Source organism: Nannospalax galili, unplaced genomic scaffold (genome assembly GCF_000622305.1).
Source record: "Nannospalax galili isolate Female #2095 unplaced genomic scaffold, S.galili_v1.0 scaffold183, whole genome shotgun sequence".
In the NCBI taxonomy this organism is placed as follows: Eukaryota; Metazoa; Chordata; class Mammalia; order Rodentia; family Spalacidae; genus Nannospalax; species Nannospalax galili.
In genome coordinates this window covers 292,445-319,945 of record NW_008350555.1, presented here as the reverse complement: position 1 = coordinate 319,945, position 27,501 = coordinate 292,445, and the positions used below count along the sequence as shown (strand labels likewise).

Genomic DNA, 27,501 nt, shown 5'->3' with positions numbered 1-27,501 from the left:
AGTATCTGAGTGTTGAGGGTCTTAGCTAATGTGCTCAAACATCATATAAACTGAAAGTATTTTCATATTTTGAGAGTACACGTTTTTAGTAACTACTTATTATTTACTGAGAATATATTATGTTCAAACCCCTCCAATGGACTCTGTGGGAACACAAAGATAAATACCTGTCCTGCTTTCAATGTAATTTACTAAATACAACGCTTTATAATTGTCACATTACTTTTATAATTGTAAACTCTATTAATCAGGTAACCCTTTATATAAAAACTACTTGCAGACATCTATAATTTTTCAAGTACTGCAACTACTAACTACTAATTTATAGAAAAGGCAAATTACAGAGGTTTGAGATGGCCAATGTGAGGTGGTCCTAAATTTTCATGTTTAAATGTTGCACTTTCCTCTGTATAATATGATAGAGGTAGGGGGAAGCAGTATTGAACTTTTTCTAACCTCTAGAGAGACAACTGTAAATGGTGTCCTGGAATTCCTGATCCTTTATAATGAGCTATTACTCATTCAATGGAAATTGTGATGAGTCTAAAGGAGAAGGAAATGCTCAGGCTGGTCCCCAAATGGAAAACACCATCTTGCTGTTCTTCTCAGTGCAGCTCAATATCATGCATAAAGGGGGACTAAAATTTGCATAATGAGAGGACAAGAGTAAGATGGACAGAGGTGATGTGTTCTCACCTCATCTAAGGTTTTGACAATGCATGTCGAAGTGTTAAAGGGAGGCACCAGTTGGTAAGTATATTCCCAAGAAAGGAATTGGACCAGAGCACATCAAATTCTATTTTTAAAATCAATTATGTCAAAATCAGTCAACTGGTGAAACAAAAATAGAGTTATTTTAATAGAACATTATCACAAGATCAATGTCTCTCACTTTGAAAAAATAACAGTTTCTCCTTCATTTCGACACTTATTTTTGATAACTACATCAGCTTCACCTCTGCATAATTTCTCAGCCAGGTATTATTATGCTGTGACAACCTTCTATTCCATTGTCACCATGTCAGGGTATTGAAAAGGAAAATAGGTAGATATATTTGCCTTTAGAATGTTAAGAAATAAATGGCAGTCCTATTTCTTATTTATCGACAGTGCTTCTTAATTTCAAAGAGTGGTTTTAGTGATAATTGCTAGATTTTTATATTGCTAAAAAATCCTGGAGCATATGGCAATAATACAATTTTATATTTGTGAATTGTTTTCTTCTACAAATATAGAAATTTAGTAATCATCACTAAGTTGACTATATTTATTAAAATCTGAAATTATCTCATTATCCTCTTGAATATTTGGTCCATTATTTCCTAATTACATAATATGGACAGATGTTGGGATTTTTTCAGCAGTCAGTTTTTATCTATGGCCTGTAGTTTCCACATAATAAAGTTCTATTTGCACCAAACAATCTCAGCAAAGAACAGAAAAGAGAGGCTAGAACAGCCCTCAAGTTAACTATTCACTGTGTATCTAAAAGCTGTTAAAACCCAGTGACTGCTGAGAGATGTGATGGCTGTTTTGAATCAAAATTAGTGTTGGAGACATTTTTCTGTTAAGTTGTTGACAAAAATGGGCAAGGATAGCATGGAGCTGTGCTGTCAACATCCCTCTACTTTTTCAGCAACAAAGAGAAAAGTTCATAGGTATTAGATTCATAAGAAATAGAAAAGTCTGTCAGCAATAAATGATACTATAGGGAAATATAAAGTCATATATTGCTCTCTGAAAATTAAATTAAAACCTTTTTGAGGGTAATCTGTCAATACATAATACATAAAAGATAAGTTTACTGTCAAATATGCTACGGAAGTTAAAATAAATTAACTAGATTTTTACCTTTTAACATTAATAGATTTCAAAATAATGTGTAAAGAAGTTGAAGAGGGATAACAATAGTGATACTGTGTAGTTAATTTTTAAAGCATGCAAAAATTATACCATATATTATTTATAGATACATTTATTTTTAAAATAGCCTGGGATGATACATACCTGGAATAGTACATTCTAATTCAGAAAAAGGGTTAGTTCTCAAGAGAAAGTAAGAAATGTAATGAACAAGGGGAAAGGAACTTCAACATCATTTTAATGTTTATTCCTTAAGGAAAACAGTGCTGTCACAGAAGCAAGATGAAGCTGCAGTTCTTTGACGTGAGTGCATGAATGCTTGTTAAGTCATGGTCTGAGTTTCCCTTTATGTTTGAAATAATTTAACTAATAAAGAAGACCTTAGTGAAATATTTGTATCTTTTCCTGCATATCCAGATGAGTAGTCCTTAAACTGAAGTATTTTTATTTGTTCATCTTTCATTAAGCAAAATATTCACAGGTCAACCACACTTCTCCAAGTGGGGAGGGGGTTACATTTTAGATATCTGGAATCTAATAAGATGCCTTCAGTGCCTTACTGTCTACTTAATGAATTCTAGTAAAACCCTTAACTATTCTTTAGCATTCTTCCTAAGCCTGGTAGTAGTTGTTTCCTTGGTTAGCAAATGCACCATTATCTCTTAACAACACCATCTTTACCATTGTGTATCTCTGTGAATTCAATTTGTCGATTATGGTTTTTGTTGATGACTGGAATTTACAATAATCGAAAGTAAGGTTCCTTTGTTTCTATAGGGCTTGTTAGTACATTGTAGCTGCAGAGTCCTGAATCAGTGGTTTCAAGTCTTCTAGGGTTCGTATATAAACATATGAAGATAGAGGGGGAGGGAATGTGGGCCTCCTGAAAGAGGGTAGCTAACACATATTTTTCTTTAATAATATTATCAACTACTAATACAGTCATGTGATCATATTTTGATACAAAAGTATAGAAATATGGTCCTTAAAACCAAATGAACTTGGATTTTAAAAAATATTTTGTTTAATATTTGTGCATATAATGTGTTGTGATGAAATTCACCCCGTTCCCTCCCCTCCCAACTTCAAGTGCTCTTCTTTTCCTTTTAAATTTTTATATTGTTTTTATTTTTTAACATTTTGTTTTGTGAGCTAGCAAAACTTCTATTATAGGTCAGTATAGGGGTCCAGACTATAGGCATGACTATAGGCATCTTGGTTGTAGCTGTCATTTTGCCTACCAGGTCACCATGAGGTCTAGGCATCCATAGGATTAAGAAAGTCAAGGGGCTGGTGCGATGGCTCATCAGCACTCTTGTCCATCTTATTGCATAAACCTCTTCCTTCTGGGAGAAGTGAGAATCAACCTATAACATTGTCACATAAGTCACACTTGTATATGTCAATTCTCAATGAATTGTACTTTGTGTAATCCTCTTTCTGACTCTTTCTTTGGTCTCATAGCCTCTTATGTATTAGGTGACTACTTTTCTCATACAGCAGAATCAGGTTTCTGAAAACTTTTGCTCTAATGATTCTTAGGCTCTTGTCATTAATGTAGCTTAATATGGGAAATATCAGGAAATAATTACATTTGCAAAAGTCTTTATCTGGGTAGAGAGGAAACTTCTAACCGTTATTTCTGATAACCTTGATACAACTCTTGTATGCAAGCTTATCAGTGAAGGGAAGTAAGCCTAATATAGACAGCTATTTTAAAAGGTATGCTCTTCGTTTAAAAATTAACCCTGATATCAACAATAACGTGAAATTTGTCAAAGGCTTTGGCTGTGTTTAAGCCCTTATACATTATTTGTTTCTAATGTGCAGTGGTGATGGTGAACCCAAGGGAAAAAGATAACAAACTGAATCAGGTTTGAGGGTATTTTTTTATTAGCAACTATCAACATGAGTAGTTTTTGGAGTAGAGGAACCTAAAGAAACCCCAAATAATAAATAAATAAATAAATAAACAAATATACATAAACTGTTCCAGTCTGCTCACATCTGCTTAAAACCCAGTACGATATATTTCAAAACCAAGCCACACCTCTCAGAACCCCCTTTCCTTCCTCTTTGGTTGACATTTCTTGGTTGCTTCTTACCCGGGACCTTCTTGCCACTTCCTTCAGTACAGGTTGCCATGGTTTCTCCTCTAGTCTCTTATATGCACAGTGTCCTTCCTAGCCTTCCATAGTTTTCCTAAACTATTTTCTAAACTTTCTAATGATCTAGACCCATTTCCCCAGGAAGAAGTCTGAACTAGGACCAACAATCTTTTATCATTTTCCCTTTTCTCTCTGTTTGTCTCTCCCCATTTTCTGATTTAGCAGTTCGAAGTTCATGAGAATCAGGTCATCAGATCTGAAACTTTAAATTAGGGAAGACTATTACATAGAAAATTAAATTTTCTGTGACTAAGATCAGAAGGTAAGAAGGCTGACAGCATGTTTATAAAAATTATCCAGGTCATGAAAGAGCTAATAATGGTAAGATGAAAGACTGTTTAGGGCACATGGTTATCACCATGGAACACGAGACAGCCCCACCAGGAAAGATCCTTGTACTTCTCTAATGTGTACCTGGATGAAGGCAGTCAGAGCTGTATTCACAGCATAAAGATTAACCCATTTGTGTTAAAGGACAGATCACACACAGACACACAAACACATACATATGTATACTTAAGTACTATGTTAATACCATAGTGCTTTTCCTAATGGGTCCCTATTCATTACGTATTCCAAGTGATGAGAACCTTCATGGAAAGCCATGGGATGTAAGTAATTAACACTCAGAGCAGCAATTCAGCTAGCCTCCAGTTTATTCTTAAGCTCAATGTGGTCATGGCTTCCCTTAAACGCCTCCTAGAAAGTTTGTTATTTCAAGGGCACAGCAGACCATAGATACAGGACAAGGATTGGTTTCCATTTTATTTATTTTCAAATGTTTCAAAATAGCACATGCTACCAAAATTTTTATTTCTCCACGAGACAAGGGGCTGGGTGGTTTCTGAGGTCCCTTTAAATACGACAAATAGTGATTAAGGGCTTAGCAAGTTTTTGACTTCTAAACTTATTAAAGACAAAAATGCAAGTAATTGGAAATATCTCTAAAGCTGGTCCTCATAGCCAATAAAACTAACAATATAAAAAGCAAAAGGGAAAACATTGCAGAAGACCTTGTCCATAAAAAGGATAGGCTTATAATATGTAAAATTTTCTTCCAACTGGCTGTTTCTTATAGATGTGGGAGGTCAAATGCTGCAGGGCCCATCCTCCAGATGCAATGCATTTTAAAGCACTTATTTTCAAGAACTTTTTGAAGTTCGGCTGGTACTATTTTACTCATTGACTCATGTTTAGATTTCAGAAACAAATGATCAAGCTGAAACTCATTCTGAAACAAAATTCCTTTTCCCCACAACACTGTCCACAAACTGCGTTGCAACCCTTGCATTTTTCAACATCTGGCCTGCAGTGTGAGATGATATTAGTAGCATGTCAGGGAATTTTCTTCTTTTCTGAGAGGGAGGGAGGGAGGGAGGGAGGAGAGAGAGAGAGAGAGAGAGAGAGAAAGAGAAAGAGGAGAGAGGAGAGGATACTCTTAATCTATAATATGAAGAGTATTAAATGAAACATCTGCCTCCCTGAATGCATAGATGAACTCTGCAGTTTGCAAACTGCTGGTGTTTGTCAAATACATGTTCATATTGCTGACTGCTGTAAATTTTCAAGATGGTGAGATGAAATTGACTTACTAAAATATCTTATTGAAATCTCTTAAAACACGTTTCATTTTATTTTTTGTCATTCTTCTCCTTTAATGTTCTTATTCTTGATCAAAGGCATTGCCAAATGAGACAGCAAGATGTTGAGAGCCTCGTGAAGTTAAGCAGAGGAATATGATATAGTAAAATCTGCCAAGACCTAGCACGGACCTCTTGTTATTATAGAGGTATAAACCAAGAGGCCAAAAGATACAAAAGAAAGTCAGAATGTAGAAACAGGATAGTGTCACAGCACATGCTGACAAGGAAAGTTACTTCTGCTAAGTGGTTGATCATAAACTCTGCTAAACTCAGTCCTACACAATGAACAGAGACCCACATGATAACTTTTCTCAAAATATAACTATTTCAGATAAAACGGCGCACAACCTCATGAGATGTTTGAGGCTGATTGAACCTAATTCGACTCTATTAATGTCTTTCCTTCTGCTTTACCTTCTTCCCTCCCTCTCCCTCTCCTTCCTTCTTTCCATTGCTCCCACCATCTCTCCCTTCCTTCTTTATAAATTGTAATTTAAATTTCAGTCTTATAGATGATATAGGTAAATAAAAAAGGAAATATAATTCAGAGCAGTATAGTAGGCAATGGGGATAATTACAAGGGGATTGTAGGATCCCACAGAAGGAATTTAATCTAGTTATGGAGGTCATAGTAGGTCTGTAAGAATAAGCAGTTTCTAGTCAGAGACCCAACAGACAAATGTGTTTTCCAATCGAAGAGGAGAGGTAGAGGTATAGAGGTCCCAGGCAAAGCTTTAATTCAAAGAGACAAAGTAAAGAAAGTATGAATCAACGAGAGAATCAAAAATTGTTCAGTGTAATTGTATACCATGAGGCATAAGTAGAGGGACTTCAAGCTAGAGGTTTAGATAGCTACCCAGGGACAGAGTAAAAAGCCAGACAAACCAGGCAGCCTAAAGTGTTGGTCTTTCAAAGGCAATTGAAAAACATGGAAATATTTTAGTGTAAAAATTACATAAGAGTTCCAAGTTTTGAACACCCTTGGTGGATCATCCCTAGGGTGATAGTTTAGGAAACAAGTACCAAGATCTAGAAGTGGTGCTTTTCCAGGACTGAAATGAGGAGAAATGTGAACATAGCATTGGAGGTCATATGGCTAGAGGATGGGGACATCTGAACAGAGACATATTTGTGAGACTGCATTGGTACATGAAGAAGAGAGAAAAAACAAAGGTTCCAAGTCACTCTTGCTGCCCTGTTATCACTGTCCACTTTCCCCCAAGGACTCAGTCACTCCTTGAAACTACTGAGCAGCACATCAGAAATAAGCTTTAAAATTTGACTATACTGCAATGCAAATCAAGTTTGTAGCAAAATATACACAGACCAAACACCTAATACCACCAACCTCTGGGTACTGTTTCCCTCCTTTACAGTTCTTCGCATCCAGCTCAGATGCCAGTTTGGCTTTTGCCATTCAAAAGCCATCATGTTCTCAACTTTATTCTTAATAATTTCTTAATAATTTATTCTTAATAATTTATTCTTAATAATTTAAATTTAAGTTATTTTGATAAATTTATTATTAATAGTTGATATTTCAATGACTTCTTACAGCTTCCAAGGCTCTCTTGGAGTCCTCCTCTTGCTTCTTACCCCAGTACAGTGACTTCCCACAGCAGATGCTCGGTGTGTGTCTGCTGGGTTATGGTACATGTTCCCTAAGATCCTGTTTCTACAGTTGCTTTCAGGAGCAACTCATTCTTTGCATTTTTTCTGTCCATCTACTAAAAGCAGAGAAGTAAAGTTCAGGATTGCAATGGATATGATGCTGCAGAAAATGATAGATAATCTTGAAAAGTAAGAAGTGATGTTACTAGACAACATGAGCCTCACTTTCATTTTATTCAAAATGACTTCTCCAGCTTCAGTTTGGGAATTACAAGTTTGGATCCCCTTTATCTCACCAAGCAATCTTGTCTTTTCATCCCTAGTACTAGAATATTCCATATATACAATTTCAAGTGTCCTTTCTCCGTCTGCATGCTTTCATTGAAGATGGATGTACTTTCAGTGCTTTGATGTGTTAATTCTCAAGCATACCCACATTCATTAGTTAATTTTCTGAATATAGTACCAAATTGAGGTTCCCGGGAAACAAGTGAGTTTGCCAAGGTTAATTAAAAGTCATTGGTCCAAATTCTGTCAATTTTATAAAAGCCATTCCCACAAAATGTCCTAATTGATCATGGCTGCTACAATAAAACATCATGAAGTAGGCAGCTTGCAAACAAGAAACCTATTGCTTAGAGTTTTGGAGACAGACGTCTTGGTTAAAGTGGCCGGCAGCATCATTGTCTAGTAAGGGCTGCTTTCTGATCATAGAGAGCATTTTTGTGCTGTGTCCTCACGTGAAAGAAAGGTGAGACTTCTCTGGGACTTGTTTTTGTAAGGACACTGATATTATTCAAGAGGGCTTTGCCATCACCTCCCCAAAGCCCCACCTACTAAAGTGATCATAATAAGGATTAGGCTCCAGCATATGAGCTTTTAGATTAAACAAACCTTCAGACCACAGCAGCACCAGACAAGTCACTCTGAAAAAAATCAACCTTTTTGGACTTTAGGTTCTTAATCTATAATGGGATTCTTAAAGGATTAGGTGAAATAATGTAAATAAAACTTTCACCATGGCGAATGGCATGCAATTGGTGGTGAGGGGGCATCCACTCTTCTGTAAATAAGTCCCCACCCCATGCTCTGTTAGCAAGCCCAATAAACTTGTTAGGATTAAAAAAAAGAACAGAGCTATTGGAAACCTTCATTATTCCACCAAAGTTGACCCCACGTTGGCAAATCCTTTGGTCTTTGATTTCTTATTCCTATTTTTTTCCCTTAAACATCATTATATATATATATATGTTAATGCTTCAAGTTGTTTCTGGAAAAATGTCTTAAAAATGGCCTTTCCTTGGAATAATAAAAAAGTAATAAAAAATTAAGTCATATTTGGGATTTTTATTGAATAAGTATATGATATGTGCTCATCACACAAAAAATGAGTAGATGAGATATGTTAAGTGGCGTCATCAGAAAAACCATTTTGGTCCTTATTTGTATCCTGTAACATCATGATATAAGCCTCAAATGCATGGAATAAATTTCATTTAAAACAATAGCAAAAACAAATGTTATGTGGTAGTTGTGAGAGTGAGAGAGCAAAAGCTGAGCCCACTGGTGTTCTTACTCCCTCCTCACAATCACCTCTGAACTATATCTCACCTAAAGGAATAATGAAGAAGGAGATTTCAAGAAAATTAGAACCTTTCATTTGCTCCTTAGGATATGCATGTATTTTAAAATAAGATAAGAGTATGTGTAGCAGTTGGGGATAAAATATGTGACAAATCCTTCCAATGGGCAAATGTCTTCAAAAATGTGCAGTGATTTGGGTGGTGAGTGTAAACACAATATTCAGAAAACCTAGAATCCATATCAGAGCAAAATAATAGTGGGGTTTGCCACTAACAAGAGTTGACATAAAGCCAATATTTTGGAAATAGTTTTATAGCATTAAATAAAATTTGTAAACATGGTTAAGGAGTAAAGGAGAGCTTTTATTGTTTTTAAGTTTCTTTTTCAAGTTTTTCCATCTAAAACTGTGCATTCTTGTTTCAGAATTGTAAGGTTTACTTAGCATTTGGTAGAAATGGATCAAGATTCCTGGAGAATTTAGATTTGGGAAGAGTAATACTGAAAGATTTAACAATTCAAAATTTATACCTTATTTTCTTCTAGACAGTATGTATGATTTCTTTTTTAAAATAAGTGATACCTAATTTTGCTTGCAATAGTGAATTATTTTCTCATATAGGCAGAATCATTCAGCAGTTTGATCAAGAAATATTCTTTCAACCTCATTTTTGTCAAGGCTTAGTGATACTTCAAATATCACATTAAAAAGAGAATGTATTTAGAGAAATTACTCTGATACTTTAAATTTAATATATATATATAACATTTCATTCTCCCAAGGAGGGAAAACCGTGCAGAAATTTATTGAGTTTATGTATAGTAGTAGTAAAATTGGTGTAATTAAGCTTTAATCATATAATTAAGCTGTAATTTGTATAATTAAGTCATTTTTACACAAATTCGAAAAATCCTGTATGAAGCACCAAAAATATTAATAGTGTTGTTTTGAAAGACTTTAATCAGAATAAGATTTGGCATGTAAAATGTATTATTTTCACTAGAACTGTAAGGTAGAAAGCAAAAAGGAATCTTTTATTTCTATAAAGCATGTGCTTGCCTGGATTTTAAATGTTCGAAATTGCAGATAAATGTAAGACTTATGGAGATGTCAATTCTGAGTTCAAATGTACTGATGAGCTGAGTGAGGAAAAGTTGCTTCAGAAGTTAGGTCAAAATTTATTATGAAAAACTGCATGATTAAATTCTGTTTCTAGTGTTTCACTTGTATATCAAATCTTAAAATACTGAACTCAAAGAAACAGAATAGAATAGTGGTACCAGAGACTGGGTGAAGAGAGCGTTGGAAATGGAGAAATATTGGTCAAAAGCTACACATTTTCAGTCCTAGGATATATAAGTTTTGTAATGTATTATACATGGTGACTTTAGTTAATAACAATAATGAATGCTAAGAGAGGTGATATGAAGTATTGTCACGACAGCAAAAATAAAATAATTGTATCTAAATGAAGTGATGGACATTAATTAGTTTGATAGTGGCAATTGTTTTGCAATGTATACACACATTTCGAGATATCATATCCTAGACTCCAGTGGATGAACTTGCACTGAGGGACATCTGGATACAATGTCCAGATAGGAGTTAACATATATAACAGAATACCTGAAATCTGGTGGGGAAGTGTCTATGGGGATAGGGATGGGGGAGGAGGGCCTAAATTTGATTAAGATGTAGTATATGAAATGCACAATAACTCAATAAAAAAGAAAAAAGATATCTCCTATGTCTGTATTTTTTTTTTCATTTTATTCTACTGTGACAAAATACCAGACAGAAACACCATACAATCGGAGCGATCTATTTTTGCTCATGGTCTCAGAGGATCTCATGCAGTGTTCATAGTGGCAGAGGCTCCTTCTTCCCAGTGAAGCAGAGAGGCCAGAATTAGGACAGGCTCTGCTCTGCTTCTGCCATCTAGGCTTCAACATCTAAAGGCTGCACAACCCCCTAAAACAGCACTACCTATGGGGCAACAAGTGCTCAAAACATGAGCTTGTAAAGGGCATTCCATATTCAAACATAACTTAAATGTATACAATTTTAACTTATCAATTACATCTGAATGAAGGCATAGAAAAATTCTTAATCCTCACACATGCTTAATCAGAAACATGTATATAAGCAACACTGTATTAACCACTGGAGATTTATCTGCTGACAAACTGGAAAAAGACCCTACCTCGAGAGTCAACATTCTTGTGGCAATAAGAGAAAATGGAGCATTTGCCTATAAGAAGCAGAAAACAGATGTGAGGGCGATCTGGCTGTGACATCTGTCACCCCACTGATTGCCAGGGTTGATTCGGCTGATCTGGCTGGCTAGGCAGGTGTCCCCTTCCTTCCTCAACGCTCCACATGTGTCCCTCCTGAAGCTGAGCACTTGGTCGAAGAGGACTACCTACCCCGATAGAGGAGGACTGGTTATTGGTCAAGGGCATATGAGTAGCTGTGCTCCCCTGCTAGAACCTCCAAACAAGCTCTCAAGAAGCAGAAAACAACTCAGAGCACAGCAATAAAGAAGTAGTAAACTTCATTTTATAAAACTAAAATTAATTCGAGATGAATTAAGCAATTACATTTTATAAAGAACTTTAAAAATATGTGTAAAATACAAATGGACATTCTTTTGATCTTTGAATGTGTAAACTCTATATAAGTAGAAAGGAAAATTAATGTAATATCAATACACTGGATTTTATAAGCATTAATAACTTCTTCCCACTAAAATTAATAAGATGCAAATAGAAATACCACTATTATGAAAATACTGAGCTAGAATTAAAATATAATGAACATACACACAATAGGAAAAAGACAGTATAATACACAAATAACTACCAAATTAACCATGTGACAAAAATAACTTCCTCATTACCAAGATGAAAATTTAAAATAGCTTCAGATTCAATAGAAAAGTTTTAAAGCACCCACCACTGGCAAGGATACAATGAGACAAGCAGCTTGATTCAGAATACAAATAAAATCAATGGGTAAAGGCACTTGCTGCCAAGTCTGATGGCTTATGTTCAATCCCCTGGTCCCACATGGTGGAAGAGAACTGACTTCCAACTAGGTGTCCTTTGTCCTCTACATTTACATCATGACACACCATGTGAATGAGCACAGTGCACACACAATAAAAATAATTAAATGAATAAATGTAATTTAAAAAACATAAAAAAGAAGTATGAGTCGGGAGTTTAAAAAATAAAGTTACTGGCTCAATGGGTAAGGGCCCTTAAGAAGCAATCATGAGGACCTGATGAGTTCAGACACTGAGAACACACATAAAAAGGTGGTCATGGTCACCAGACCATGGGGGATAACCCATGAGCTGTGGGGGATACAAACAGGAGGATCACTGGGGCTTGCTGGACAGTAGCCTACACCAGGATCAGTTCAGAGACTCTCTCTCAAGAGAATGTGGTTGTGAGTGATACAACATGACACCTACTCAGAGTTCTTCTTTGGCCTCTGCATGTGCCTGTACCTTAGGTCTGCACATACTCATGGGCATGTACCACACCACACTCTCTCATACACGCACAAGGTTATCTGTGAAGGATGTGGAAGAGCCTCATTTTTGGTGTCCTACCCAGGCTGCTGAAATAGTACTGATGATGCCAAAAATTGCCATGGTGATATTGGGAGACAGCCCATCAAAATTTCAATATATTGATAGTTTTGTTAAAAGAGTCTTAATGATATTAATTCTCTTCTTTATGCATTTTTATATTTTATATTTTTTAAATAATATTTTTATTTATTCTTTGAAGATTTTATACACGTACACATAATATTTTGATCTTATCCACCTCTCACTAACTCCCTCCAAATCCCCCTGGGACCACCATCTCATCTCCCACTCAACTTCAAGTCCTTTTTTTTTTTTTCAAATCATCATCATCATTGTTATTAATAACTTGCTAAGTCCATTTAGTGCTGAGCTTGTGCAAGTGGGTGTGGAGCAATCCATTGGGACATGGGCAACATACCTGCAACCATATCCTAAAGAAAAGTGATTCTCCCTCCCCTAGCAGCCATCAACTGCCTCCTCAGCTGGGGGTGGGGCCTTAGGAGCTGTTAAAGCTCTAAGCTGAAATGTTGACTGGCTGGATCTTAAGCAAGTTTTATATAGGTAACCACAGCTGCTATGAGTTGATATGTGCTTCAGCCATGTCAGGTTTCATTTTTGTGCTTTAAATATTTTCTACAAGAACATTTTAACATCAGGAATAAAAATAAAACATAAGAAGGAAAAGGAAATGAAAAAAAAAACAGAGAAACAAAATACATGAAAGAAAGCATTAAAAGAAAATGAGTAAACAGATTTTTGTGACTGTTTTCTTTCTTTTCTTTCTTTCTTTCTTTCTTTCTTTCTTTCTTTCTTCCTTTCTTTCTTTCTTCTTTTTTTTTTTTGGTCTTTTAGAGACAGGGTCTCCCTGTAGCCCCAGCTGGCTTGGAACTCACTATGTAGACCAGGCTGGCCTCGAACTCACAGAGATCCGCCTGCCTCTGCCTCTGCCTCCCAAGTGCTGGGATTAAAGGCGTGCACCACCATGCCTGGTTAACTGTATAGCCAGTATAGACTGATTGTTTTTCTATGCATTGAAATAATGATCCATTTTCTTCACAAACCAGAGATGTAACTCATTTTGAAGAAAATGCTATAATTTCTGAGAAAAAGTTATACTCACCCATGAAATCATACCTTAAAAAGAATAACAACATCAAGGATTATTCCTGGAAAGTGACGGCATCATCAAGAGCCATTCTGACAGACACACTGGGGAAAACCTCTGTGACTTCAGTGCTATTTTCTCCCTTAAACTTTGGAATTTTCTGGATCTTCAGAAACTTCATGGTGCTCAGGTTCTAAACACTCAGGGAAATCAGCCTTTTTCAGTATATGTGTTCATGGGATAATGGTTTATTTCAATTTTTAAAACATTCGAACTGAATTCCCATATTAATCACATACTATAGTACTTTATTCAAATTTTGTTATAGTATTTTCTGACTGATACTTCATTTAAATAGAGAAGGTAGAATGATCTTTTGATTTGGTTTCCTGGGTTAACATAAGACACAAAAGAAACTACTCTGTGCTTAGTTATTTGTTCTCCATTGCACTGAAGTAAAGTTTTGTTTTATTTTGTTTTAGGATTAACAAGGACTAATCTAGTAATTAAGCAGAGAAACCATCTGAATGTGCCCAAGAATAAATATAACTTTGAAATCAAGTATTGATTTGGTTTGTGTAGAGCTTAATTATTCATAATACAAAAATGAATAAACAAGTTTCCATCTGATGTACTGTCTACAAAAAAAAATCTAAACAGGAAAGTAAAGTAACAAAATCATGTTTTAATCAGGACTAATGTAGTTGAGAAGAGAGACATCAGCATAGAGTCAGGTTTAATTTTAAATACAACCAGTGGAAATTTACAGTCAAGAAACAAGATGGGGGACCAGTGGGAAGAAAATTACTAAGAGGAAACATTGAGGGAGAGGCAAATTGATTAATATTAAATGCACAGGATTCTTGCTAAAGGCTGGTCAGGGATATTGGACATCACCTGAAAGATGCTGACAGATTAAAAACCCAATGAGATAGTAAGGGTGAGCAGATATGGAGGGAGAGAGGGTTCTTAAACTTCACGAGAGAGTATGCAGACTGGCCTAGGAAGAGATTTGGGATCCTGTCTAAAGTTCAGTCAAGCAGATAATCTATACCAGTTCTATTGTATTTAAATCAAGACTTCCAACTAAGATTTGTTTTGACTTTAAGTATTGCCTTAATATGTATTTTAAGATGCTCGGTAATGCTTATTTTGTAGTAGTAAATAAAACATTGATAGAAATAGATTCAACACCACAACATTTATTAAAGACTCTGTTTGTCCTGAAGAACCGTTGGGATCAGTACTGCATGTGCCAAGAGTTTTAATGCTGTGTCAATGGTGACTGAGTAAAAAAGGGATCCTTAGGGCACAGAATGAACCATTTCTTTCCAATCTGGACTGTGTTGGAAGTTTCAGAAAAGGGTAATGATACCAATTAAGATGCTATTTATTGTTTATTTATTTAAATTTTTAGCACTCTTGCTATGGCTAGTTTGACAATTGAGATTATTTTCATGGTTGCCTTATTTTAGGGGGAAAAAAATCAAGATTTCAGTTCCTGGATGCCTTTCGAATGAAGAGGGAAATCAAGAGTGATGAATACCCTGACTTAAGGTCTCTGGCTATGAGTTCTCTTTCCCAGGGCTCTTGCAACCACCTCACATTCTCTTTATGTCATTTCTATTTCTGATTCAGTTTCAGATTATAGTTCCCAGATGTAACTTCTAACATTCTTATAAAACATATTTATTCTTCAAGGGCAGGGATCCCCATCTATTTATTCTCAGTACCTTAAACAGTGAGTGCCAGGAACACTGTAAAAACTAATGCATGAACGGGGAAATTTCAGCATAAATGTTGGAATGGGCTATGATTCAGTTATTCACTACTAGGTATATACCCAAGGAAACGAATTCAGCTGTCAGACATCTATACACCCATGTTCATTTCAGCACTCCTCACCAAGAGAAAAAACAAAAAGGTAACAAGCTGGCCTAGTTTGGTTTCCATGGTGATGACAAAACACTAACCAAAAACAAGCTGGGGAAGAAAGGGTTTATTTAGCTTACACATGCTGATCGTAGTTCATTGTTGAGGGAAGTCAGGGCAGGATCTCTAAACAGGAACCTGGAAGCAGGAGCTGAAGCAGAGACCATGGAAGAATGCTGCTTACTGGCTTGTTCCTCTGGCCAGTGTTCAGCCTGCTTTCTTGTAGGACACAGGATCAGCTGCCTAGAGGTGCACTACCCACATTGGGCTGGACCCTCCCACACCACACACCAATCAAGAAAATACTTCACAGATATACCCACAGGCCAACCTGATAGAGAACATTCCTCCATTGAGGGTCCCTCTTTCCAGGTGTATCAGGTTGACAACATAATTTACAACATAAGCATCCATCAGCTTCTGATTGGGTGAAGAAAATATTATATATAACATAGAATGGGAGTTGCTGTTGGATCTCCTATCCCAATCCAATCCACCCCCCCCCAAAAAAAAACCCTGCCCCTGAACATTGTGGCTTCTTCTGGAAGAAGTAGAAGATGGCACTCACCAGCTTTTTACCTGCATCTACCTCTCTCAGGACCAACTTGAAGCTGAGAAAAAAGTGAGATCTCAGAGATCAGGGCAGACCTCACTGGTCTCTGCAAGAAGAAAACCTCCCCCATGCAGGTACTGGAAAGAATGGCTACCTTGCTTGTTAGAGGATTTTGGAGATGGAGGTGTTTTTCCAGAAATCCATGAGGCCCAGTATCTACTGGATATGGGGCGAAAGAGAAAAATGTTGAATTCACTGGCCATTCAGGTGGATCCTGAAGGGAAAATTAAGTTCGATGCAATTGCTCAACAAGGACATTCAAAAGACAAGATCATTTATAGCAAGTATACTGACCTGGTTACAAAGTTTTTGAGTGTATATGAACCAGACCTGTAAAGATGCGATGAAGAAGCTGTTAAAGAGGTAAAAGGAAAGACAAGGGTAGCTTTAGAGAAATCCACATCGCAGAAGGTTGCTGTAGCCATGTCAGTTCTAATAGCTCAGTACATCCAATACACACCGTCGCAGCAGGAAGCGGCATTCAACTATGAAGCCAAAAAAAAAAAAAAAAAAAGGCTTATTCAGATGGTAGAAACGCGGAAAGATCCAATGGAGCCTCCAAGGTCCAAGATTAATAAGAAAATTCCCCGGGGACCACCTTCTCCTCCTGCACCCCTAATGATTCTCCCAGTCGAAAGATGACTGTGAAGGAATAGCAGGAATGGGCGATTCCTCCTTGTATTTCCAACTGGAAGAACACAAAGGGTTACACAGTTCCGTTAGATAAATTGCCCGCTGCTGACGAAAGAGGACTTCAGACAGTATACAGAAGCGAGAACTTTGCCAAACTGGCTGACGCTCTCTACATTGCTGATCTGGAGCCTTATGAAGCTGTGGAAATGTGGGCCCAAGAAGAGAGAAAGAAGAAACATGAAGAGAAGCTGAGAAAACTGGCCTAGAAAGGCAGAGAGGGGAGAGGTGGGATTAAAACCCATGTGGAAAAAAGAGAAGAGAGGGATGGGGAAGGGATGAAATCCGGCATAATAGGCGAAAAAAGAGCATGACCAGAATCTTTCCAGGGCAACCAAAACTGCAGAGAAATGAAAATCGAAATATAAGTGAAGTTATTACTCTTGGTGTGCCCAATCCTTGAACTTCCAATGAAGTCCAGTATGACCAAAGACACTTCAAACAGTCCAAGAGTATGGACAGCAGATTTGCAAGGATAGAAGATGAAATTTACAGTGTTTATGATCAAGCTTGGCGAGGTGGTAAAGCTACTGCCTAGAGTATTTTATAGGCACAGTAAAAATCTGGGCAAGGACATGTATGGTGAAGACCTGGAAGCCAGAATAATGACCGACAGATTTGTTCCTAATAAAGCATTTTCTGGCTCAGATTGGAGACAGAGAGGCAGAGAAGGGCCAGTACAGTTTGAGGAAGATCCTTTGGGTTTGGACAAGTTTCTTGGAAGAAGGCAAACAGCATGGCGGCTCTAAAAGACCCTTAGATAGTAGTTGCCCCAAAGAACGGGAGCATGAAGGAAAGAAGAGGGGGAAAGACTAGACACCTCCCCAGAGCTAATGAACTTTTATTCACAACCCTAATGATTCAAGTCATCAGGAAATCCTTTGTAAATGATCAGGACAAAAACCAAATCTGGGTGCCAGATCTCAATGCTACTTTTTATTCTGGGAGATGGGGGTCAGGGGCATTGAATATTCTACTTTGAATTTGTTTTTGTTTTTGTTTTTAAGAATAGGTTATCAGGGCTGGAGAGAGGGTTCAGTGATTAAGAACACTGGCTATTCTTGCAGAAGACTTGGGTTCGAATCCAAGCACCCGCATGGCAGCTAACAACTGTCTGTAACTCTAGTTCCAGGGGAACTGACAGCCTCTTCTGTCCTCCACAGGTACTGCACAACACGGGTGCACTTACATACATGCTGGCATAACACTCATACACATAAAACAAAAATAATATATAAAATATTTAGAAAGAATAGGTTTTGTTTGTACTTCTCCCTTAGAGAAAATGCTGCCCCCACCCCACAGAAATAAGATCACTTCCTTTTGTGTGACAGTTAGTCCTAGGATAATATCTTACATAAGACCCTCTTATGAATAAGGTTGTCACAACACATGAGTAGAATATTGTTCATGTTGGAATTGTGCTATTTTACTGTGGAGTAGGGAAGGGAAGGTCTTGCTTAGTGCGACTCTTCATTTCAAATAAAAATATTTGGACAAAAAAACATAGAATAAAGTTATGTCAATTGTAGCAATGTGGCAGTGTGGATGGATCTGGGGTTATTATGTATGTTAAGTGAAATATGTCAGACATATAAAGACAAACCCCTCTTGATCTGTCATGTATAGAACTGGAACATGTTGCTCTCGTAGGATTTGAGGGTATCAGTGGCTGAAAAAAAAGGAGGAAGGGTAGTGAGAAAGAATAGTTGAGCATGTGTACTAACTGGTTAAACATAAGTTCCAGTGTGCTATTCAATGGAGGGGTGATTATAGTTGGTGATGATGTACTGTGCATTTTAAAAAGCTAGAAGATTTAGAATATTTTTTACCATAAAGAAATGATAAATACTTGAAGAGATATATTTAACCTGTTTAAACAGTACACAATACATGTATGCATCATCGTATTACGTTACCACATTGCTATATACATTTTATGTGTTTATGCATCAGTTAAAGTTAATTTAATTTAAAATATTAAAGTGTAGCACAAGAGCACTTGTGTACCTTGCAGAAGATTTTGGGTTCCTTTTCTCCATAAGGGGGAAATTGATTTGGACAGAGAATTCAGCAATTCCTCATTATCTGTAAAAAAATTTCCACTTAATTCTTAAATAGTACAAACTACATATTGCATAAATTCTGTTGAATTTTTGTTAAAAAAATCAAAGAAAAGTGACAGACCTCAGTATAATTGTACAAATATATGTGACTTTTCAAGTACAACATTTTAGGTACATGTTAGTAATAAATTGATGAGAGAACATTTATTTCAATTAGGTATTTTCAAATATAATCTGTACATGGTACTAAAATCAGACTAGAATAATAAACTCTAAGGGAAAATGTTTAGTTTTGCGAATCTCCCTAAAAACTATTATTCCATTCAAAATACAAGTGTGAGATGAAGCCTGTGATCATTGTAATACTGAAAACTTAATGCACCCCTAGCAGATGCCCACGTGGAGTACATGCTAAATATTTCACTGAGTACATAGTTTTCTTAGCAGGCTCCATTCAAGTTTCTCCTGGTTTAATAGTTTATCTGAAAGACACGTTTTAAGAACCCTCTTCCCTGTACAGGAATTTTTCTGTACTGTTTACATAGGTATCACAGAGTGATGTGCTTGCCACAGATTGGTTCAGTTGGAAAGAGCTTTGCCAAAGGAAACAGAGAAGCAGCTGTTTGTATGGTGCATAATTTTTTTGTGAAATATGGCTGCACCTGTGTAAGCACAAACTTTATTTCCAAGAAGTATCCTTGCAGCTGCAAAGACTTTCAGACCTGGCTAGAGCAGTCATTTTTATAAAGCTATATAATGGATGTAATAGCTCTTGGTCAGTTGTCAGTCGCAAGAAAAATCATGAAAGAAGGCTCATTTATTTTAATATAGACCTTCTAGTGTACTTTTCCAAAATCTTAATAGGAGGCAGATTTCATTCCCCATTTATGCTTCATAGTTACTTAATTATAGAAGTTGGAATTAATCAGCCAATAAAGTTCTAGTCATGCAAAGCAAGAGAGGCGAGAAAGGCGGGTTTCATCTATTGATCTATCATGTCTCTATCTAACCAGCATCATCATCTATCATCTCTCTACCTAACCAGCATCAATGTGTATCATCCAGTATCTAGCCATCTTTCATTCATTCATTCATTCATTCATTCATTCATCCATCCATTCATCCATCCATTCGTTCATTCATTCATTCATTTTCCCCAAAGCATAGTCAATAAATCCAGTGTTTTTATGCATAATTTGATACAAACTTATTGTTTAAAAAAACTTTCACTTTTGTTGCTGGCAGTCATAGTATGTGAAAAATAGTAATCCTGAGATGGCTCCATAACACTGCTGGACTCCACAGCAATTTTGAAAACTGCGTTTATATTCCGTGTGTTGTTCATAAGTATTAAATTACATTAAAATATTGGAAAATAACTTTAAAATTTAAATTTATTATATTTACTTCACCAAGTGTGTTTTGTACTGTTTCCTTCACACAGAAGTTCCTCCTTCAAATATGGAGTTTGTTGATCACACTACTGACTGACCAAAAAGCTTCAGGGATCTTCCTGTCTCCACCTTCTCAGCTCTGGGATTTAAGAGCCACTGCATCTGTCTTAAGACCTGTGCTTACAGGACAAACACTTTATAGACTGAGTCCCACTTATTCACATTTTTGCTGTTAAGTCGAATGCCTTTTCTGAAACCTTAATATATAATATATATTTATTACATACATGGCTTACAGATGCTTTCTTCATTACTATAGGTTGTTTGTTCTCTCTGTTTCTTTGCTTTGTAGACTGTTTTTTTAGGCCTATTTGTTGATTTTGGTTTTGTTCTTTATGATTTTTCATGTTTCTTGAATTCTTATTTCTGTTTTTACGGTTGAAGAGGCAGTCACCTATTCCAGGTTTTATTGACTGTCTTTAAAAAAGAGCTTACTAATTAGCCCAGCTAGAAATTTGGTGGAGACTTTCACAGTTTTTAAGTGGATGCGCCCACTATTCTCCCATTGTTCCCTTTTGGGTTGAAGTGGGAATGTCTTAGTGTCTTTCTGCTACTGATTAAACACCCTGGAAAAATCGACTTAAGGAAGGAAGACTTTATTTTAGTCCACAATTCCAGGTTCTAGTCCATCATAGTGGGGAAAATTAAGCAGAAGATTAAGGGAACCAGTCAAATCACATCCTTAGTCAGCAACCAGAGCAGTAACTACATGCACAACAGCACTTAATTTGCTTTCTCCACTCTTCCACAGTTCAGAGTCCTCTGCCTAAGGAATCGTGCCATCCACAGTGACCAGGTCTTCCCACCTGAATTACTATAACCATGACTTTCTCACAGACTTGATCAGAGGACACTCTCCTGGGTGATTTCAACTTCTGATACTTTGACAAATAACACTAGCCATACAGAGAGTTCTAAGGTTATATATCTTTTCTTGATCCGAGGCTGGGTGCTGAGACTATAACATTTATTCTCTCTAGGTCAGAGCCTTGGGATATTCCAGGTTAAACATCTTCCCCCAGTCCAGCAGTCTCAAGCCTGATTCATACCTGTGCTCATTCATGCATGATCTGCTGGAGTTCATGCAGTGTCTTCAGGGATGCACATAAGATGTCAGCTATGGAGTCAGAAGGAGTGTGTAGAATGCTGGGGGTCCATGTGGGGCACATCCTGTGATTGATTACATCCCAAAGACTTATGAGATTGCCTCTTGCTATTATTGGTAAGGTGACAAGTAGAAATTACAGACTTTGATTGACTCTTCTGCCCCAGTTGTTATGAACCCCCAACTTTTTCCCCATTCTTAGATGCTTCCATGTTATTCAACCATGAGATCCCTTTGGCACTCGAGATGATACAAAGGAAATGTGCCCCTTGGGTAGTTGAGCATTCACCACTGCTCTCCCATTTTACTCAACTGACAAAGTCCCAGGCTCAGGGTAACTCTTTGGCCTTAAGATATTCTGTCTTTGGGGGAGAGGTGACACAGACCAAGTAAAAATCATTCCTCTTCAATGCATCTGTTTGGGGAGTGTTTACTCCACTAGGGTGCTATTACCACCCACTAGACACCCAGGCTTCTAGAAAATACTTTCACCCATGTGTGATTTTCAAAATTGCTGTTTCTTTGTGGGAAGAAAGATAAGGACTACAAACTTACTGCACCATCCTGCGGTCATATCCCCACACTATTGATCTCTTCACACACAATTTTTCCATCATCACAGTCAAAGATTTAAACTTAATTTATGGGGTCTTTTAAAGAAATTCTAGAAAAAAAACTAAAAGCATATTTACAATGAGCATTCTACTTTAAAAATTCCAATTTATATAAGGACAACAGCGTTCTGTAGGAATACCTTCTATGCTAGGGCATACAAAATAGATATGGAGCCTCTATCCTAACCTGCTTCTTACAGGGATGGTCTGCTTTCCCTTGCTCCATAGTTGACTGATGCAAATTCATGAGGACCTCCAAAAATAGATGATCACTTCTTAAAGTGTGGGCCAGGCATCATTGCTGGGTCTCCAAGAAGAATACTATATTCATAAAAATACAGTGATCTTATTTGACTTTTTACACACTCAAGATGATACAAAATCATCTAAGGGATAAAAAAAATCCAAAGTACAACCCCTGCCAAGTACTGTATTGTAATATGGTATGAAAATTCTATTGATATGGATTTATACTCTCTTTTACAGTTAATCTTTAAGAACATACCATTTTGTAAACCAAAGAAGCAATCACCAGTATAAAGAAACAGCCTACAGCATCTTTGCCAACTATATAACAAATAGAGGATTTGTATCTAGAATATATAAAGAACTTCCAAGCATAATGCAAAAGATCTTTTCAACCCATTAAATGAGTAAATGGGTCAATGAATTGGATAGTTCTCAGAGGAAGAAATACAAATGGCCATTAAATATTTGAAAATGTGTTCCATACCCTTAAGCATCAGGGAAATGCAAATGGAACCCTAAGAAAACAAGTAATAACAAATACTGGTGAGGCTATGGAGGAAGAACACTCTATACTGTTGTTGGAAATGTGAAGTCAGGCAGCCACATGGAAATCAGTATAGAACGTACTTAAAAAAAACTAGAACTAGAACTAGCATATGACTTAACCCTCCTCCTGGGTGGGTAGATGAAGGATTCTTTGTCAGCATGCCACAGAGATAACTGCACATCCATGTTTATGGCTACATCCTTCACAACAGCTATGAAACGGACCCAGCTTAGGTTTCCATTTCTTGATTTTTGGTAGAGTAACAAAGAGGCACATCCAAAATCGCCTTAAAAGGCTGCTAAAATACTTTGCACCTTTCCATTATCTGTGTAATATTTTGTCTTACATTTATGTTAAATAGCAAAACAAAAATGATCAAATTGAGAACAAATATAGGGTCCAGTTTTTTTTTACTAACCTAGATATCAATCAAAGGGAATATAATGAAAAGTATCATTCTTCTCCACTGCTTTTATTTTCTTTTAAAGAAAAGTACAGTAATCTTATCACACTTATAATTACTTTAAATAATACAATAAATTGACTAATATAAATAATACTGCTTTTTAAAATTAGTAAGTAAATATATTAATAATTTAGTAGTATCAATAGATAACAGTCACATAGGAAAAATATTACTATCTATAATAATTTTTAAGAGCATATTCTTTTTTTGTCTTTTTGAGATAGGGTCTACATGTAGCCCCAGCTGGCCTAGAACTCACTATGCATACCAGACTGGCCTTAATCTCAGAGATATCTGCCTGTCTCTGCCCCCCAAGTGCTGGGATTAAAGGTATATATATTTGTCAGAACAAGAGTTTAAGAACTGCTTTTGTAGATCATGCCTTTCTACTCTGAGGAAATAAAAATGTTTGAAAAAATAAAATAGTAAGTGGCTTTTTAAAAAATAAAAGTAGATGCAGAGCCTATGAACTTGTTAAAAGTCGAGTTCCTAAATTATGACATCATTTATGTACCTACAACCTTCTTCCATTCACAACAGGTTTTCATTTTATAAAATGGCAAGAATATTGTCACAGATCATAGGTTGCTTTCAGTAAGGTTTAAGCAATAGTAATGGGTAACTATGTATGATACAGACACTAACATTTATGTGACCAAAACTATTTGTGTTAGAGAGTACCTAACACAAGTTAACCTCTTCCTATCCTACCATTTCGGTCAGTTCAACACGCATGGATTTAAACTCCATGTTAAACCCAGGGATCACGTAGCGAGCTATTTCTTCAAGATTAGAGAGAGATTTCCTCTCCTCAAAATAATAGGGAATTATTGCTATAAAAACTTCAACTGTTTTAGATGTATCACTTAGGCCTCAACACCTCAACCCATTCTCTGTGTTTTATCAGTCGTGAAACTTTGTAATAATCTCCACCTCTTACAAAAGAAGGTTCTTTGATGAGTGATGAGAGGTACACTTGTTTGTAAACATAAGGATATGTACTTAGAGTATAGTAAGAAATATTTTGGTCTAGGAAATTACAGAAGTAGGTTCCTCTCTAAGGTCTATGACCACTTCTGCCATGTGTGCTTGGCTACATTTATAGTACCATGCACGAAATCCTTCCATTAAGTAATCTCTATACCTAGGGCTCAGGGAACATCGCAGAAGAGATAGAGAGCATGAAAGAAGCAGGGCAACAAGGCATCTGCTGCTAGTTAATGCATTCTAGACACGATAGAGAAGCTGCAACAATAAAATTCCCATAGTTTGGCAATCTAGCAAGATCTGCATAATGACAAACCAGTTGACATGCCAAGATGGATGGGGGAAATTTCACGAGGGTCCCACTTCAAAATGAAAAGCTACAGGCAATCAGTGGATGCTAACGGAAGGAGAATCAGTTTTCTCCAGGGACTAGCTCTCTGAGAGGTTATCTAATTCCAAGTGAGCAGCTCTAAACACAAGTCACACTGACACCACTAAATGAACTCAAGGCCATTTAGTGTATATGTTTATAAATGTATGTTTGTATATACAACAGTAGTAAACAAAGAAGAGGAAGAATAATTGGGAAGAAGACCAAGGGAGCATGGGAGGAGTAAGGGGGTGGAATGGAGGGAATGGAAGTAATTAATACTCACATATGAAATTCTTGAGAATAAAAAATTTGAAAATTAAAAAACTTTACCTACAACGAGTATGATCTAGAAGTTATTAACGTTGTAGCATGGTTTATATATTCAGTCATATTTCTTTGTTTGAATCAACAATCTTGTTCTTAGGCACCAAATATAACAAGGAAACTCCTAAGAGTATAATCCATGGTCATTCATAAATGATTACTAGTGGAAATGTGCTCTTGGCTCTCACGATGGGAAGATCAGTGCTGGCTCGGAGTGTGCATTTCTCTGTAATTTGTTGGCTTCACTAGCACACTCTAAAATCAGATTTCCCAATAGGGAAGCTGTCTCAGCCTGTGTGGGGGTCAAGAAAAACCTTTCTGTGATGAGAGCATGCTCCATATGTTTAAGTGTGATACTCGACATCTTGTCTGGTGATGCTCACATTGTTTCCTAGGTTAGCCTTTTCCACATTGATTACAGTTACTCATATCCAGTAGTTTCTCTTTATTCCCTTTGTGATTATGCTCCCTCTTTATTTCCAGATGTTCTGTTTCTTCGGAATTTTCTGTTTCGTTTCTACAGACTTTCATTTCATTCTGGCGGAATATTCTGGAACATCCAAAATAGAGTTGTTCCAGAAGAGTGTAGAGAATAATTCTCTAAGGTACAAAAAGAATATTATTTCCATATCATTCAGATTTATTTTTCTTCATCTCTAAAATTTTATATTAATGGCAACAGTATACCAACTCAGAAATGTATGTATTACTTAAAAATAAATATTGACATATTGTGAATATATATCAGCCCTCATTATCAATTGCATATACAACGAAAGTATTTTATGTAGCTGATTATATTTTTTGTGTTTTTCTTAAATCCACATCTCATAGTTTTTTGTAATCCTCTAAAACTTTATTTTTATTCTTTCCAGAAGCTTGAAATCTTTGGTTACTTAAGCACTTTAAGCACTTAATATTTCTAAGTCTTTTATTCAATCCTGCTAAACACTTTGATGATTTTTGATGTTCAAAATGGGTGATGAGTATTTAGCAGTAAAGTTGGTTGAAATTCAAATTACTTTAAAAATCACTAAGTATGAAAATTATCAGAAATGTGTAAACTCAGAAGTCGCTTTGTTTCCCAACTATGTCACCATTGATAATTTTTTGGTGTAATTTTTACATGGTAGTCAATGACTATCCACTGTTTGGCCTTAGCAATTACTAAAAATTAGCTTGCCCACTCTTCATCCTAAACACAAATAAGCAGTCACATATCTGGAACTCTTTTTATTTATTGCTAATACTCTTTGTATTATGGGTAACAGATGACCTGAATTTGTGTTATTTTGAAGGGAACAGAAATCTCCAGTATTTTTGGAAGTATGTGAAGGTTTTTACTAAGCACGATATTGTAGTCACAATAGTGTAGTAATTGTAAGTCACAATAGTGTAGTCACCACAATTGATTATAAATAAAACAGTTATAAATGAAATAATAAAGAAAAATACGCTGCATCAAATGTGACCCAATTCCAATTTTTGGTTTTTCCAACAGAGAAAATATTACTCAAAAATTGAAGAACTAACTGAAGATTAGTCTTTGTATTACTAAGTACCAGGGTTATAACTTTAAACCTGACACCCTGATTGCTAATCTGGCATACTTTGATTATACCTGGGATGTAATACAGAACATGTTGAGAATTTTAATAGTTTCAGTATTACTTAGATAATATGTTTCATTCAGAATTTATTGATTTATTCTCTGCATTAATTAGTCATATGATTTTAATCTCTCCTACATTGTTAGAGGATATAAGACATTTATTTATCTTATAACATAGACAAAGCTCCATAATCAAATTATCCTGCATAATAATTTTGAAGAAATGAACAAGACACATAAAAAAATAATGTTTCTTTAAAAGTGTATCTGTAAAGTTTAGCGTAATTTTGTTGCAAGTGAGTACTTTTTTTTACTGATAATTTTGAAAAAAAATAAGAATATACATCTCTTCAATTGCTTTCATTAATCTCTGTATCCTAGCATGAGCCTGGAAGAAGTGGAGATCCAAGCAGTGGGGAGTGTATGTGTTCTCCCAAAAGGGTGCTTACAGACGTCCTCTAGCACATCTTCTGTGATGGGCATTTTCCAGTGCCAGGTTATAAAGAAATTTTAAGTTTGTATAATACCATTGCTTTTAATGGATTCTTGGTCATCTTTTTTTTAGAAAATGAATTTACTGGAAATTCAACAAATAGTAAATGCAGTTTAACTTTATTTATACTTTCAAAAATAGAAAGATATGTCCCTGAGTTCATGTTTCAGAACTTTAAAATGAGTCTTTGTATCTTTTTTATTGCAATCTGAGCATTACAGCATTTTTGGTTTCAGTGTGTGAACTAAAAAACCTTTTTTATGCATAGAATCGTGTAGCTAAACCTCCAAATACATTGCCTACCCATGCAGGATAATTAATTTTTTATTGAACAAAGCCTTAAAATATAAAACATTAGTTGATTATGTGTAACTAACTGATGTTAGATGTCTGAGGGCAATTA

At 36.1% G+C, this 27,501-nt stretch overlaps 1 pseudogene; it reads left to right on the top strand.

The window, feature by feature from the left end:
• Positions 1 to 16,062: 16,062 nt before the first annotated feature.
• LOC103745816 lies at positions 16,063 to 17,624 on the top strand (annotated as a pseudogene).
• Positions 17,625 to 27,501: the final 9,877 nt, after the last annotated feature.